Below are 16,810 nucleotides of genomic sequence, written 5' to 3' on the forward strand. Positions count from 1 at the left end.
TGAATGCAAGTAGTTAATGTTCATTACAGATGCAGTCCAAGGCAGAGTTGTCTTGGTTTCTTTTTACACCTACCTAAATAAACCATCCAAGCTAATTAGTCCTGGGCTACTATAAAGCATGTTCTTAAGGATACCACACCCGTATAATTAAATAAAACATCCTGTTCTCAGCACTGCCTGGCATACATTTGCTTTAGAAGGATCACTGAAGCTGCACCACTGTGACACATCTGAAATTTCAAACTTCACATTGGTGTAGGTAGGTAAACGCATGTGACTGATGAATATGTGCGAATAAACATGGTCCCAGATAAGGCACTGATACCATGTGCTTGTGCTTCTGCCAGTTCTATTTAAATACCAATAGACTCTGACAAACAAAAGCCCTTTTGTCCATTGTGCATCTGTGGTTACCATCCCCTGGTTCTCCATACGGTCTAGGCTTGTGCTCAGATTATTCTTCATGGTTCATTATTCCATCCTGTGCTTGCACCAGCACAGCTCACCACAGTTCTAGGGCTGAATGAAGGAGCTTTCACCCTAGCAGCAGATGTCCTATTTACTTTGGGGCAAAATCTGCCTCTTCTGGTTCTGCTGCACAGGGGACAGCTTTGTGTGGCCCACCCCCAGGTCCGCGCTCCTCCTGCCCCATAGGAGACAACACTATGAGGCTTCCCTGCATGCCAGGGATGGGGTAGGTTTGTGGATGGGGTGATAGGGCCACAACTGGCAGATACTCTGGACATTCTCCTTTCATGGAGGGAGGGACACAGTGACAGCGAGGCTAATGCAAGCCTGAATGCCAAAAAGAGCTACATCATCAAATCCTCCTATAGACTAGTGCATTTTACTATAAATTAATCCAGTTCTAAGCCTCAGTAAAGTTAGATGAGTATTTTGATCACCTGGATTAACTTTGTCCCGTTTCTTCCAGTGGGTGCATGGAATGACAGCTGCCTTATGGGAAAGACCCCTTATATTTATTTCCCAAATCCATTTTTTCTTTTCCATTATACTTTCCCAAATACTATAAACTTTATTTGGAGACTGGGGGCATTTGGTTGTTTCCAGCTGGCTGTAATTTTACATTAGACAGCAAAGAACAGAAGCAGATACAAAAAGAAAAGAAAATATACCTTTATAATTGTAGGACCCATCAAGGCAACCACAGTTTTATCCTACATCATCTTAGAACTGCTAACTGATGATGTGCCCTATCCTGCAAGTTGCTGAGTACCCTCAACTCCCATCCACTACACTGAGCATTGTGGGAGCTCAATATACCTCAGGAGGCACTCAGAACCTCACATGACTGGAGTTTACTGTCTTATTATAGTGGTAAATAAGTTATTTAATTACATTAAATTCCAGTTTGTGTCTACTGAGCACAACTTGTCTCCCATAAAGATTCTCTTGCTCTTTTATACATTTATGAGACTCACAAGGGCAAGGTAACACTGCTCAATTATTTTAAATGTATTTTCTTTTATCATAGAGCTTATAGATGATGAGAAAGTTCTACTCCATATTTGCATACATGGAGCATCTATAAAAGTATCCTATTCTTGACCTGTACTAGTTATTTAACTGCTCCTGCCTGAAATATACACAAATATTATAATTCATACAACTGTGTTTCTTGTTCTGTAAAAATGTTTTTAAAAAAGTAACAGTGGGTATACATGAAAAAAAGATGCAAATCTGAACAAAAAGAAAAACCACCTTTTTCCTACTACCCAAGTTTGCTGGAGACATTTATTGTGCTTTGTAAGTGATTTTTAATACCTATTAAATCGCTGAAAGTTTAAGTTAAAACACTAAGGCAGTTTTTTAAAAGATTGGGTGTTCAAATTCACTTGTAGCTGCCCATGTAACGTTCACATGGGGAGACTGTGTCTCCAAATGGCTGAAGCATTTGCGTTCAAAACCTGCCAACTGCATGTTCAAATTAAACATGCAAGGTATTTTAAATGAACGAATGAAAAATATTGATCAGACAGTAATCTTTCAGTGTTCACTTCCTCCTTTCTTTGAAGAGTGCTGTAAAAACCCCAAATATACAAAACAACATTTTCACACAGCTAAACACAAAAGCTAAGAAATGTTCGATTTGCACATGAAAAATCATGGTTTAGACCTACTGCGTGACAGACAATAAATGGGAGTTACCTGGTAAAAACTGTGCAAAATACAACAAGCCCTGCTCCAGGCTAAAAAAAACCTAGGTACCGCCTAGGGTCCAAAGAAATAGCAACCCTGAGAAGTTCCTCTTAAACCCATTACTCTAAGGATAGCATGCTTGACTTGGTCATTTCAAAGCAACGGCACCACTTTAACACGAGGATTAAGTAAGAAAGTTGTAAGAAACAATTATAGCCTGCACCTACTTTTGTGTTAGATAATAGACAAGAGTTGATGTTTGTTGCTGGTTTCAATAAATTGAGTCCCAAATCATTGATTTGCTGATATTTATGAACAGCTGCAATAGTTACGAGAATCTCTTTAACCAAACCTGTCAACAAAGGAGATGAAAAATATGAAAAACGTTCCAACGTTAGTGGGAAAAGGAAGAGTGTGGGCAACTTTAACCAATGAATCAATTTTCCCATGAGCTCATCCTCTTTTCAAGCCAATGTGAAAGAGAGTTATGCATCTTCTAATAAAAGGAACTAACTATCCAAAGAATTATTTGCAGGAGGAAGTCATATGCTGTTGCTCACATTATTGGAACACCAAACATAATGCAATTTCTAGTACACTAACGCCTGTGATGTTAGTTGTTTCTGTTATAACTCTTAACAAAGAATACGGGGCATATAGACTCAAGGGAACACTGTTGCATTGGTTAATTAACTTCTAAGAAGCAAACATTGCAGGGAGGTGCAGTCCTGAGTTCATTTCTTGAGCGGCGGCTGTACTCAAAACAATATTTTATAAAGGGACTAGCTTGAATGAACTTAATAACCTTTTCCTGTTCCTAACGTTGGTAAATGTTTTTATATGATGAGTAATAAGCGTCTTTAATAAACCCAGCCTTGTAAATGCTCCATATTCAAGGAGTTTTTAAAAGCCTCTTTAATCCAACTGCTACTAGATTTGGCTTATTGTACGTATTTTCCGCAACACATTTGTTTATCTTTCCCTCTAATTAAAGTATACTCTGCTCTCAATACGAAGAAATAAAAGAAACAGTATGTGCTCTGAAAACTTATTTCATGATGTAATGAGAGGGCAGCAAGTCCCACATGCTCTCTAGATATGATCTGAAAATAGAGAAAAGCTACACACCAGCAAGCTATTGTAGGTCAATTTGCTTTTTACCTAAATTATGGCCCAATCCTGCAAAGTACTAAGCATCTTCTATATGATACTGCCTTCAACTTCCACTGACTTCAAGGGCACGCAGCACTTCGCAGCACCAGTCCCAAGAATAACTTAAAAGATCAGGCTACACCACACTATAAAATGAGCCAAGATAATTCAAGTAATGAGTCATTTACATAAAGGAAGCCACCAAAAACAAATTCAAATCATTGGCTTTGTGATGGCCAAAGTGCTGCACAGTGAATGCACTTCAAACACATTTTTCTTGTAGCCTTTGGCATAAAGCAAAGTCTATGGAAGTTTTTAGGTTTAAAAAAATATCTACTAGTATTCATCAACCACTTCTTGGAAACATAATCGTGTTAAAAAAAAAAGAAAATCAGCTGGAATGAAAAGAGGAAAAATTCCTCAATCTTTTTAGGCAGTGAGGAGGTCTCCCACTAACTTGTTTCATTGCTCAGCCTTAATCTTCACTATTTTCACAAGAAGGCCATGGACAATTAGCACCAAACCTTTTCCTCCGAAGCTGAACTCCCATTAGGATAGAGTAAAAGAACAAAAGGACAGGTTTCATAATTTGCCCACCTGACAGTCCTCCATTCTTTGCAGACAGATTTAATTTCCTCCAACACATGGTGTTCTCTCATCATCATCTCATCCTGTCTCTATCCACTTGCTTTTTCTTCCTTCAGGGGAGCTGGAAATAAGACATCGAGGAAACGGCTCTAAAAAAAGCTCCAAAAGGGACTTTTAAATGGTTGCAAAGAAAAATAGTGAATCATACAAAAGTTTCTAATATTTATATCAAATTAAAGAGTGGCTCCTCTCCAGCACAGCCTGTTCTTCCTGCATATAGGCTAATGATGATGTAAATGGTTAAACCTATTACTTTATTAGACTTACAATGAAATAATCTTTTGGTCACAGCAGAGCACTGGGAGCCAGAAAATCCTGAATTCGAATCCCATCTCTGCCAAAGACTCACTGTGTAAACTCGAGCATGTCAATCTCTCTGTTTCTTGATCTGTAATATGGCATGGATAATGTTTGGCTATGTTAGTAAAGCACTTTAAGACCTGGAACGAAAGATGTTAGGGTAACTGCAAAGTACCATCAACCACCAGGAAAGGTTAAATAAAAATCCAACAGTTTTACCTCCGAGCAGAAAAGTTTGGTTCCTAAATGGAACAGACAAAACACTGGCCCAAGGAAACAAGTCAGCCTTCTTGAAAGACTAAACAGTAAAGATTGGCCTAAACACCAACAGCCTCAGGCTCTAGGGAACTCCTGTGGCTCAAGCCCGTCTGCATTAAACAACACATATTGGGTTTTATTTTGTTAAAAATTTCCTCATTAAAATTTCATGGAAAAACAAACAAAAGCATTTTAATCATCACACATTGAGCTAAAGCAGTTCTTAGTGAGGCAAAGAGATAATGTACCTTTCTTTCTTTACAAGCAGTTTTGGGCAGTCTCAATTTAAAAAAAGTCTACAGTTTAACTCCTTGACATTGGATTAAAGTGGATTAAGGGAGATGTCAGCTCCGGGAAATTGATGCCACATACATGAATTTACCATTTCTGCATGGAAACCCAGACATTTGCTTTGCACACTTTGATGAGAGTTTTAAAAATGTTGGATGCTGTTTACAACTTTAATGGTAGGCCAGTTTAAAAGAAACAGATCCAACTCTTGGAATCACTGAATTAAAAAAAACAAACCTAAGTTAACAGCACCACCCCCTACCAGTATTACACCTCCAAATGTCATTTTTAAGGTGTGGTAAAGTCTCTCTACAAACTAGTGGGTAAAACAGGATTGAAGATTCATAGATTCTAGGACTGGAAGGGACCTTGAGAGGTCATCGAGTCCAGTCCCCTGCCCTCATGGCAGGACCAAATACTGTCTAGACTATCCCCAATAGACATTTATCTAATCTACTCTTAAATATCTCCAGAGATGGAGATTCCACAACCTCCCTAGGCAATTTATTCCAGTGTTTAACCATCCTGACAGACAGGAAGTTTTTCCTAACGTCCAACCTAAACCTCCCGTGCTGCCATTTAAGCCCATTGCTTCTTGTTCTATCCTTAGAGGCTAAGGTGAACAAGTTTTCTGCCTCCTCCTTATGACACCTTTAGATACCTGAAAACTGTTATTTCCCCTCTCAGTCTTCTCTTTTCCAAACTAAACAAACCCAATTCTTTCAGATGGACAAGACAAACTCGATCATCAGGTCAGACTCCTGGCTAGCTTGAAGAGCCCGTTATTAAGTATTTGTCCCCATGTAGGTACGTACAGACTGTAAGTAATTTACCCTCAACCATCTCTCTGTCAAGCTAAGTAGATTGAGCTCCTTGAGTCTATCACTATAAGGCATGTTTTCTCATCCTTTAATCATTCTTGTGGCTCTCCTCCGAACCCACTCCAATTTATCAACATCCTTCTTAAATTGTGGGCACCAAAACTGGACATGTTATTCCAGCAGAGGTTGCACCAGTGCCAAATACAGAAGTAAAGTAACCTTTCTACTTTACTCAATAGTCCTTTGTGTTTATGCATCCCAGGATTGAATTAGCTCTTTTGGCCACAGCATCATACTAGGAGCTCATGTTCAGCTGATTATCCACCATGACTCCCAAATCTTTTTCAGAGTTACTGCTTCCCCATTGTGTAATTATAGCCTACATGTTCCTAGACATACTCATGTAGCCATATTGAAGCATATATTGTTTGCTTAAGCTCAGTTCACCAAGCAATCTAGCTTGCTATGAATCAGTGATCTGTCCTCTTCATTATTTACCACTTGACCAATTTTTGTGTCATCTGCAAGACTTTATCAGTGATGATTTTATGTTTCCTTCCTGGTCACTGATAAAAAATGTTAGATAACATAGGGCCAAGAACCGACCCCAGTGGGACCCCACTGGAAACCGAACCCGTTCAACGACTATTCCATTTACAGTTACATTTTGAAATCTATTAGTTTTTCATCCATTTAATGTGTTGCAAGATAATTTTATATCACTCTAATTTTTTAATCAAAATGTTGTATAATACTAAATCAAAACACCTTACAGAAGTCTGTTGTGTCAACACTATTACCTTTATCAACCAAACTTGTAATCCCATTAAAAAAAAGATATCACCTTAGTCTGACAGGATCTATTTCCCATAAACCTATGTTGATTTGCATTAATTACATTACCCTCCTTTAGTTCTTTATCAAGTCCCATATTAGCCACTCTGTTATTTTGCCTGGGATTGATGTCAGGCTGACAGGCCTATAATTATCTGTGTCATCCGGTCTACCCATTTAAAATAATTGACATATTAGCTTTCTTCCAGTCTTCTGGAACTTCCCTAGTGCTCCAAGACTTATTGAAAATCAACATTAACAGTCCAGCAAGCTCATAAGCCAGTTTTTTTTTAAAAATCTTGGATACATGTTTATCTGGACGTGCTGATTTAAAAATGGCTAACGTTAGTAGTTTCTGTTTAACATCCTTCAGAGATACTAGTGGAATGGAAAGAGTGTTATCACCATATGATGAGATATCATCTGTTCTTTCCTCAAATTTAGAACAGAAATATTTAGTGAACACTTCTGCCTTTTCTGCATTACTGATAATTCTAACATGTCCCTCTAGCAATTGACCAATACCATTGTCAGAATTCTTTTTGTTCCTAATGTTTAAAACACTTATTGTCCTTAACCGTGCTGGTCATAGATTTCCCCTTGTATCTCTTGGTTTTCCTTATCAATTTTCTACAATTAACTTTTTATATTCACTACCATTTTCCCTTTCATGTGTGTGTGAGCATATACTTTTTTTTTTTTTTAGCTGCTTTCATTTCCCTTCTAGTAAGGTGTTCTTAAAACGATTCCCAATTATCATTTTCAATGCCTCTTTGGAGTAAGAGACAAAATAAACTCTTGTTTCTGAGCACGGCCTGGTCAACTCAATTTTTGTTCTGGTATAACTATTTTCATGGAATCAGATATATAGGGCTTGAAGAGACCTCAAGAGGTTATCTAGTCTACCCTACTCCCCACTTACTTCAGCCTATGTTGAGGCAGGATCAAGTATATCTAGAGTCTAGAGATAATCCTGATGGGATTCCCCAATCTCCCATGGAAGCCTATTCCAGTGTTAAACGATCTCTACAGTTAGAAAGATTTTTCTAATATTAACCTTAAAGTCCCTTGGTGCAGATTAAGCCAATTACTTCTTGTCCTACCTTCAGAGGACATAAAGAACAATTGATCACTGTCCTCTTTATGCAGTCCTTAAGATCTTTGAAGATCTATCAGATTTTCTGTCATAAACAGATAAGAAAAGTTAATAGAACAGAAGTACTTTATATCTCTTTTCACTGTAAAGGGTTAACAAGTTCAGTAAGCCTGGCTGTCACCTGATCAGAGAACCAATCAGGAAACAGGATACTTTCAAATCTTGAGGGAGGGAAGTTTCTGTGTGTGCTGTTAGTTTTTGGTTGTTGTTCACTCTGGGGCCTCAGAGGGACCAGACATGCAACCAGGTTTCTCTCCAATCTCCCTGATACAGGTTCTTATAGATTCCAAATAGTAAGTACTAGGTAGATAGGCGAGTTATGGGCTTATGTTTGTTTTCTTTATTTGCAAATGTGCATTTTGGCTGGAAGGAGTTTAATTGTGTATTTGGCTGAAAGGAGTTCAAATTTGTATTTTTGCTGAAAGGATTTAATTTGTACTTGAATACTTAGGCTGGGAGGGTATTCCCAGTGCCTATAGCTATAAAAAACCCTGTACCTATTCCAATCTTAAATTTTACAAAGATAATTTTTACTGTTTTTCTCTCTTTAATTAAAAGTTTCTTGTTTAAGAACCTGATTGTCAAATTTTTTTTTATTCTGGTGTGAGACCCCAGGGACGGGGTCTGGATTCACCAGGGAATTGGTGGGGAGAAAGGAGGGAAGGGGGAGAGAGAGGCTAATTTCTCTCTGTGTCAGGATTACTGTCTCTCTCAGGGAGAGTCTGGGAGGGGGAAGAGAAGGAGGAGGGAAGGTGCATTTCCTCTCTGTTTAAGATTCAAGGAGTTTGAATCACAGTGATCTTCCAGGGTAACCCAGTGAGGGAGGGGAAGCCTGGGAGAGGCAACGGTGGGGAAAGGGTTTACTTTCCTTGTGTTAAGATCCAGAGGAGGGTCTGGGTCTTGGGGCTCCCCAGGCAAGGTTTTGGGGGGACCAGAGTGTACCAGGCACTGGAATTCCTGGTTGGTGGCAACGCTACAGGTCCTAAGCTGGTAATCAAGCTTAGGGGAATTCATGCTGGTACCCCATCTTTTGGACGCTAAGGTTCAGAGTGGGGAATTGTACCATGACATCTTCCCTTAGTCTTTTTTTCTCAAGATTAAAACATACCCAGTTTTTTTAACCTTTCCTCATAGGTCAGGTTTCCAAAACCTCTTATTTTTTTTGTTCTCCTCTGGATTGCCTCCAATTTGTCCACTTCTTGCTTAAATCATGGTGCCCAGAACTGAGCTGAAGCCTCATCAGTGCAAGGTAGAGCAGAATAATTACCTCCCATGTCTTACATGCCACATTCCTGTTAATAAACCCAATTATTAGCCTTTTTTGTAACTGCATCACATAGTGGATCACAAATTGAGTCTGAATCCCCAGATACTTTTCTGCAGTACTACTGCCTAGACAGTTATCCCCAATTTTGTACTTGTGCATTTCATTTTTCATTTCTAAGAGTAGTACTTGGCACTTGTCTTTACTTTCATCTGATTGATTTCAGACCAATTCTCCAATTTGTCAAGGTCATTTTGAATTCTAATCCTGTCCCCCAGAGTGTTTACAGTCCCTCCCAGCTTGGTGTCAACTACATTTTTATAAGCATATTCTCCATTCCATTAGCCAAGTCATTAATGAAAATATTGAATGATACTGGACTCAGGACAGATCCCTGCAGGGCCTCACTTGATACATCCTCCCAGTTTATCAATGGTTCACTGTCAAATACTCTTAAGCATGTTTTTTCAACCAGTTGTGCACTCACCTTACAGTAATTTCATCTAGACCACATTTTCCTAGTTTGCTTATGAGTATGTCATGTAAGACTGTTTCAGAAGCCATAAATCAAGACAGATCAGTTCTACTACATCCCCCTATCCACAAGGGCAGTAACCCTATCAAAGAAGGAAATTAGGTTGGTTTAGCATTATTTGTTCTTGACAAATCCAAGTTGGCAATGTATCACCGTATTATCCTCTAGGTACTTACAACTGATCTTTTTATAATTTTGGTCAGAGGTAGGATTTATTTTTTAACTAAAATAGCTATAACAACCTCTAATGTGGACAGTTATGCTGATATAAAGGTAGCTCATAGAAGTATAGCTTATTTCTCTTCCCATACAGGAATAGTTATACCAGTATAAAGCACCTTGGTATCACTATAACTGCATCCACATTAGAGGGTTGTACTTCTTTATACCAGTACAGTTAAAGTGCTATAATTTGGTGTATGCAGACAAGCCCAGAGTCTCCTAGATCTCTTATTCCATACATAGCTAACTAAAGGGCCCAAAGCAGCTTGACATTTCTTATATGGAAATTGAGAGATTTTTAAACCCAAAGTAATTCACTATAGACCTCTGCAGCATTTTCTCTCCTTCACATGCCACCTCTCCTCCCACCACATACTTAGAACCTGTTCCTCTTGCATTTCTGTGCATGTTACTTCCATTTAATGGGAGTTATATGTATAAAGTTAGCAAGATTAACATGACTGAACCTAAGACATCGATCAGAATACAATTTTATCTAAATAAAAAGACAAAGGAAAACACCGTGGTGTGGCATAAAGCTCTTATAGGCATGTGTTTAGGATGGCTGCATTACTGAGTGAGCTATACATGTCATCCCAAATGTGTGCCAAAAAAGCCTCACCGTCATGTATTCTGCATAAGCCACGGCATGAGATAGTGGACACTATAACTGTCACTGGGGCAGAAGTGAATACTCAACTTAGGCTTCAAGCCACTATCCTTTTGTTTGGAGTGGGGGCAGAGGGGGAGGAAGGAAGATAGTCTACATTCAAGGAAAAATATATTTTTATGCAAGGTTGATATAAAAAAAAAAACAAGTCTGCTATTTAAACTTGCTCAAGAATTTAGAATATTGGGAGTCCTAAGGTGATGAACTAATGGGCAAGGGAAGAGGCCAAAGGTGCGTAATAAATTTAATTTATCACACAACTATAAGTACTACCTATGTGGTATAAAATGGTTTAACTGCCATAAGATTTGCTTCTTAACCCCAAAATAATTATTTGAACTTGGAATTTAGAGAAGCCAGTGTAGAACTCCATTTAACAACAGATCCTTCAAGCCCAACCATTTACCCATTTTTACAGAATATTCTCTCCACATGCCTATACATCCCCCCCACCCCCCAAATTAATGATTCCTTAAACTAGAACCAATATCTTAAACGAGTAATTGAACACTATGGGCGTCTGACAAGTCTTTGGCCACCAAATGAATGGAAACAGGAATGCAAAATATTCCAGTTCTCTGAATATACAAGACCAAATAAGGCCCAAATGCCATGAGAATAAACACGAGGCTAATCTACCAAGTTTGGGCAAATGTGAATTAGAGTTCTCTAATGCTGCAGATATTACTTTGCCAGGTAAACTTAATTCTTCCTGCTGCAAATGCGTACACTTATTCCTATTTAAAAAAGAAGCCTCTGTGTAATCTGCACAGATCTTTGTAAGTTCAACTGCTTATTTGTTACAACTGTACAATCACGAAGACTATGAATAAATCATTTGACAAACAGTTATACATTCTAGACTAACAAAAACAATTTAAAATTGTTCATATAACCACTCGTTTCGAAACTGCCAGAAGGATAGCCAGTATTTGGACATTGCCTGAAGGACTTGATAAACTGTTTATCTAAAAGGAGAAAGACCTTGAATTTCAGGAAACAGATATGTAGAAAACTTTCTTCTAGCAGAAAATAAAGTTCCATTTGTACCACACTGGTTTGCAAGACATTAAATAGATGGTATTGGCAGCTGATATCCAGATTCCAATAAAGTTCATTTTCTAAATTAAACACTTATCTACAGCAAAAATTGCTACATAAGTGACATTTATTAATGTTCTGCTATATTTACAGTTTTAACACAGTAAAACTCCAAAGTGAATTACCACTTGGCAGAAAGCACGAAAGTGCACATTAAATCTACACTTATAATGCATCATAGTTTTTGCTAACAGAAATTATAAAAGCAAGAATTACAGGTATGTTAGGGATCATCTCAAAAGTCCCAAAGCCAACCAAAAAAAAAAAAAAATGACCTCTCTTTTGCAAGGTCAAATTTTTTTATACAAAGTTGTGTTATGATCTTTGAGCTTTATGCTACCAGTATATATTGCGGAAATTCCTATATAGTCCAAAAAGTATGCAGTATGAAAGAAATATACTGCAAGATTTAGAAGAGACTATAAAAAAAACAATACTGGTGCTTCCTTCAAAATAATACTTTCGCTCCAATTATGCCTTAAAGAATCTATTGTGCACAATGATTTTACTTCCAGGTACAGAGAGAGCACAGTTTTAGATTTAACAGCAGATAGATATGTGCAAAAATGTAGTCATAACAAAACAGTCTTCTAAACTTTTGAGAACACCCCTTCAAAATAGCCAGCATTATACATATTTTACACTAAAATATTGGATTCCAGAATCATTTTTAAGATGGAGAATGAAATAAAACAAGACTGCCCCCTACTGGCTACAGGGGCATAGCTCATGCTATACTACAAATACTATATAAGGCATTATTAGTACATCACAGACTTGACTGCAGTAGCTTTTTCAAACATTAGCCCACTAATGATTCAATGATTACAGAATTCTGCATTAACTATTAAAATTTTACACCTAAAAACAAATAGAAAGAAATGCTTCTCTTTATCAACAGTACTTTTATTTATTTATTTATTTATTTTAAAGCAGGTGATTATTTTTTCTTCTGTGTTCAGAGTCTTGATTCACTTCCTGCAGGTGTCCTGTTACTTCTTGAGGGAGAATTCATTAACGCAGGAAGACATTTGCCAGAAAACATCTGTCAGAGAAGGATATTGAATATTGAAACTATAGTTAGATTGTTATTTTGGTTAAGAGAAGGATGTAGTTCACAAAGAGTGCAGGATGTCGGAAGACATATGACATGCATCTGAGCACCGTTACAAGATTATAGCGATGGCACAATTAATTACACAGTAGTTTTCTGCCTATTTGACAATTTCAGAGTTCAAACTCCTTTAGAACATAAAGCAACAGAAAAAGGAAGACAACGGGCCAGATTCTGCTCTTGGTTATGCTGGTGTAAATCCGTAATAACGTCACCCAAGGCATTGGAGTTAACCTGTATTTGAATAATGGCAGAGCAAACTCTGAACCCATGTTTGATTTGATTTGTTTGCGCCCCTAATATGGCTACATGCTAGCAAACATATGGGATATTGGAGAGGCCAAACCTCCTAAACTCTCTGTCCTGATTACTCTGACTGGGATCTTTTTGCAGCAAGGATAAAGTATGAAACTAGTACACCTACAGTGTAGTTTATATCTTCTACTTGGATACTGATTTGCCCTGCCAACTGCATGCAGTCATATACCAAGAAGATTTCCAGCAATGATAGATAACATGGCCCATTAGAACACAGTATTTAAATAGCATATGCCAAGCTTTCAGCCAGGTTCATTTTACTGTTAACTACTTTTGGCTTGCACAAAGCACCCTCCCCAGTCCCTCAGAAAACTAAAACCAACAATCACCGTCCTAACAGTGACAGGTTCCAGAGTGTTCTGTGCACTTCTGTCACTCACTCATGGCAGATGGGATTTTATCCAAGAACAGCTCTGTTCATTTATTTGTTTTTTTAAAAAAGTGATACACACTGGCTTGTAATTCAAGTTAACTAAAAGCAGTATCCTCAGAAAATCCCCATTCGAAGTTCACAAGTCACTCACAAGCAATGATCCTTGGGCCTCTTCCGGAAGCCTGAGCCATGCTTTGGAATCTTTTACCCTCTCCTCATTCCTTGTCCTCGCAAGGTCAATCAGTACAGGTGTATTTGGAGAAGGTTTTGACATGCTGGATTCTATCACCAAATTTAAATTGTCTAATTCTAAAAGGAACTGTTTTTTAAGGAAAAAGTAAACAGAGAAAATGCAACCCTAACTTCTTCACAAGGTTCCCAATACATAGGTAGTGATTCCGTCCACCTTCAATATTACCACAAACCGTGTTTTTATAATATCCCCTCTTTATTAAGCTCAGCATGTCTGGCTCTCATCCATGGTGTTATGATGTGGGTGGAATCTACTAGCACGCAAATGCTAATCAAAAGTAATATTTTCATTTTTCAGTGGTCAGCATTTTTCCCAGCTATTTATTCACGTATTCATTTTTAAAAGAAAACAAGTGAAAGGTCTTATTTTAATGATGTCTACTTCAGCTCCCTCAGGAGAAGAAAGCGACACAAGGGCAACAGGAAGACCTGGTGTTTTGTTCCTACAAAGCACCTACACAGACTATAGATGCACAGCAGATGTAATAACCACAGTGAGATATGTGCAGCTACAGCAGCTGCATGGGAACTGATCAAATATGTGCTATAATGTTTTGCAGACATATGCAAGGGAGTCCAAATAGTTGGCTTACACAAGTCGATCTTTGGTGGTATTGCTATAGACAAATTGGCCTCTATTTCATCTTTAAAACAGCATTTGTAGAGAAGGATGGGGGTATATTCCTGAGGCTATGGGGAGAATGAAAAGGGGAGAAAGAACTTTTTTGTTGCTTTGTGTATATCCAGATAGGATTTCTGTTGTTGTTGCTGGGTGATCATTATTATGCTGTTAGAAGACTTTCAGGGCACCTACAGCTCTTTGTATAGTTCAGGGGTCGGCAACCTTTCAGAAGTGGTGTGCCGAGCCTTCATTTATTCACTCTAATTTAAGGTTTCACGTGCCAGTAATACATTTTAACGTTTTTTAGAAGGTCTCTCTCTGTAAGTCTATATATTATATAATTAAACTAGTGTTGTATTGTAAAATAAACAGGGTTTTCAACATGTTCAAGAAGCCTCATTTAAAATGAAATTAAAATGTTGATCTTATGCTGCCAGCCCGCTCAGCCCACTGCTGGTCTGTGGTTCTGTTCACCTAGGCCGGCAGCAGGCTGAGCGGTGCCTGCAGCAGGGACCCCGGCTGGCAAGGGTCTGTCAGCCAGAACCCCAGACCAGCAGTGGGCTGTGCAGGGCTGGCGGCCAGGACCCAAAGGGCTGGAGTCGGGGCTGGGGCGTGGGTATGTGAGGGGGTGTAGGTGTCAGGGCAGAGGGGGCGCTGGGTACAGGTGGGAGTGCCAGAGTCAGAGTCAGGGCCAGGGTTGCGGGTGGGATGAAGGAGTCAAGTAGAGGGCTGGGTATGTATGAGGGAGGTACAGAGCTCAGGACAGGGGCCTGGGAGGGTCCGGGGCTCAAGGCAGAGGGCGTGCTGTGTGTATGTGTGGGGGGGTCGGGGATCAGGGCTCAGGGCAGAGTGCTGGGTGACTGCCCCCCTAAAAACTCTCAACCCCGCTGCTCCTTGTCCCCTGACTATCCCCTCCTGGGACCCCTGCCCCCAACTGCCCCCCTAGGACCCCACCCCCTATCTAAGGGACTCCCTTTCCTTGTCCCATACTGGACTCTATCTCCTACCTCCCCAACCCTCATCAACCCCCATCCCCAGCCAGACCCCAGACTCCCATGCCTATCCAATCACTCCCTGTCTCCTGACAGGACCCCAACTTCCCAACCCATCCAAACCCCCCCCCCCCCGCCTGCCCAAACCCCTTTCCACACCCCTGCCTCCTGGACAGACCCCCAGAACTTCCTGGACCCATCCAACCCCCCCCCCCCGCCTGCCCCAACCCCTTTCTCCACACCCCTGCCCCCTGACAGGACTCGCAGAACTCCCCAACTCATCCAACCCCGCTGAATCCCTTGTATTTTTTCCCTGACCCCCCTCCAGAGACCGCCCCACCCTAACTTCCCCCCGAGGACCCTCCTTGCTCCCAGTCCCCTGACTGCCCTTGACTTATTCACCGCCCTGCCCCTCACAACCCGGGACTCCCATGCCCCATCCACACCCCCCCCCCCCAACCACCCACCAGGATCCCACCTCCGCATCCAACCCACCCTGCTCCCTGTCCCATAACTGCCCCCACCCTTGGGCCCCTTACCATGAGGCTCCATACAGAGCTAGATACGCTGCTCCGCGGGAGCACACAGCCCTGCCCCGCCGGTTGAGCAGGGAGCATGTCTGCCTCCCCGCGGGAGCGCGCAGCCCCAACCCCCAGAGCGCTCCCCAGTGGAGGGGATAAGGTGGGGGAGGGGCCGGCAGCTTGCTGCGCTCAGCCCCGCATTCTGGCCCGGGAGCGCAGACCCCGCGGCTTGCCATGCCCAGAGAGTGGGGCCATTTGCCCACCCCGTGCGTACGGCTATGCTTCTGCTCCCTGCCCCTGCTGGGGGAGCAGAGGGCAGAGGAGAGCGCGCCGGGCTGGGCAGGATTTTTAGTGGCATGCTGGAGTCCCGGCAGGCTCCAGCGTGCCATTAAAAATTGGCTCGCGTGCCGTCTTTGGCACGCATGCCATAGGTTGCCAACTCCTGGTATAGTTTGTTTTAAATCTAAATAAATTAAACAGATCTGATTTAACACAGGCCTGAAAATCCAACATTTTAAGGTCACAAAATCCTTTAATAAAACTTTTTGTCTTCTCTGTAGTCAAATGTGCACCTCACATACAATTATATTCAATTTGAACAAGACAAAGAATCTGAAAGGACTGTCAAAGAGAACTCACATTTCAGTACATATAGCATATACATGCTTGTCAGAACTGAACAGTCTGTGTTGATTACACAACGGTCGTCCGCTCTGGCACAGCTACTATAATCAGATAATATTTATGGGTAACTTTATAAATTTGACTCTTCTCCACAGCAAGCACAAGCTTTGCCATACATGAGATGTCTCAGTTAAAGAGGAGTAAAAGGTCATAACCATTCTGATAAGGATTCTAGGCCCCTTCATATAATTTTTTTTAAATTACGTTCTCTATGCTATGAAGACAAATAAGCCAAACCCAATCAGTGAAGACAAGCTACTGTACATAGGAACAGTTCCAACACACAACACTTTCACATGAATCAAATTCCCACCCTCCTTGTAAAGAGCAGGCAATACTCAGATCTGGTTCTGCCAATTAAAAATTTTAACTTACATACCTAATCTTCACTATTAATTATGGTCCTGTTCTCAGCATCCATAACATCTATCCCAAAGAATCTCCTTTTAGTATACATGTATCTCAATTCCTTTCTCAGGCCACGTCTATACGACGCGCCATTTCGGCGCGTTAAAATCGAAA

General features: G+C 40.4%; 1 protein-coding gene across 1 annotated transcript in view; it reads right to left on the reverse strand.

The window, feature by feature from the left end:
• Positions 1 to 11,461: 11,461 nt before the first annotated feature.
• Positions 11,462 to 16,810, reverse strand: part of NDFIP1 (Nedd4 family interacting protein 1) — a 36,925-nt gene continuing 31,576 nt past the window's right edge. The window contains exon 8 of the mRNA XM_032769138.2: positions 11,462 to 12,457. The gene's annotated coding sequence lies outside the window, so the exon portion shown is untranslated. The remainder of the gene's footprint in view (positions 12,458 to 16,810) is intronic.

This window comes from Chelonoidis abingdonii, chromosome 7, assembly GCF_003597395.2.
Source record: "Chelonoidis abingdonii isolate Lonesome George chromosome 7, CheloAbing_2.0, whole genome shotgun sequence".
Classification (NCBI taxonomy): Eukaryota; Metazoa; Chordata; order Testudines; family Testudinidae; genus Chelonoidis; species Chelonoidis abingdonii.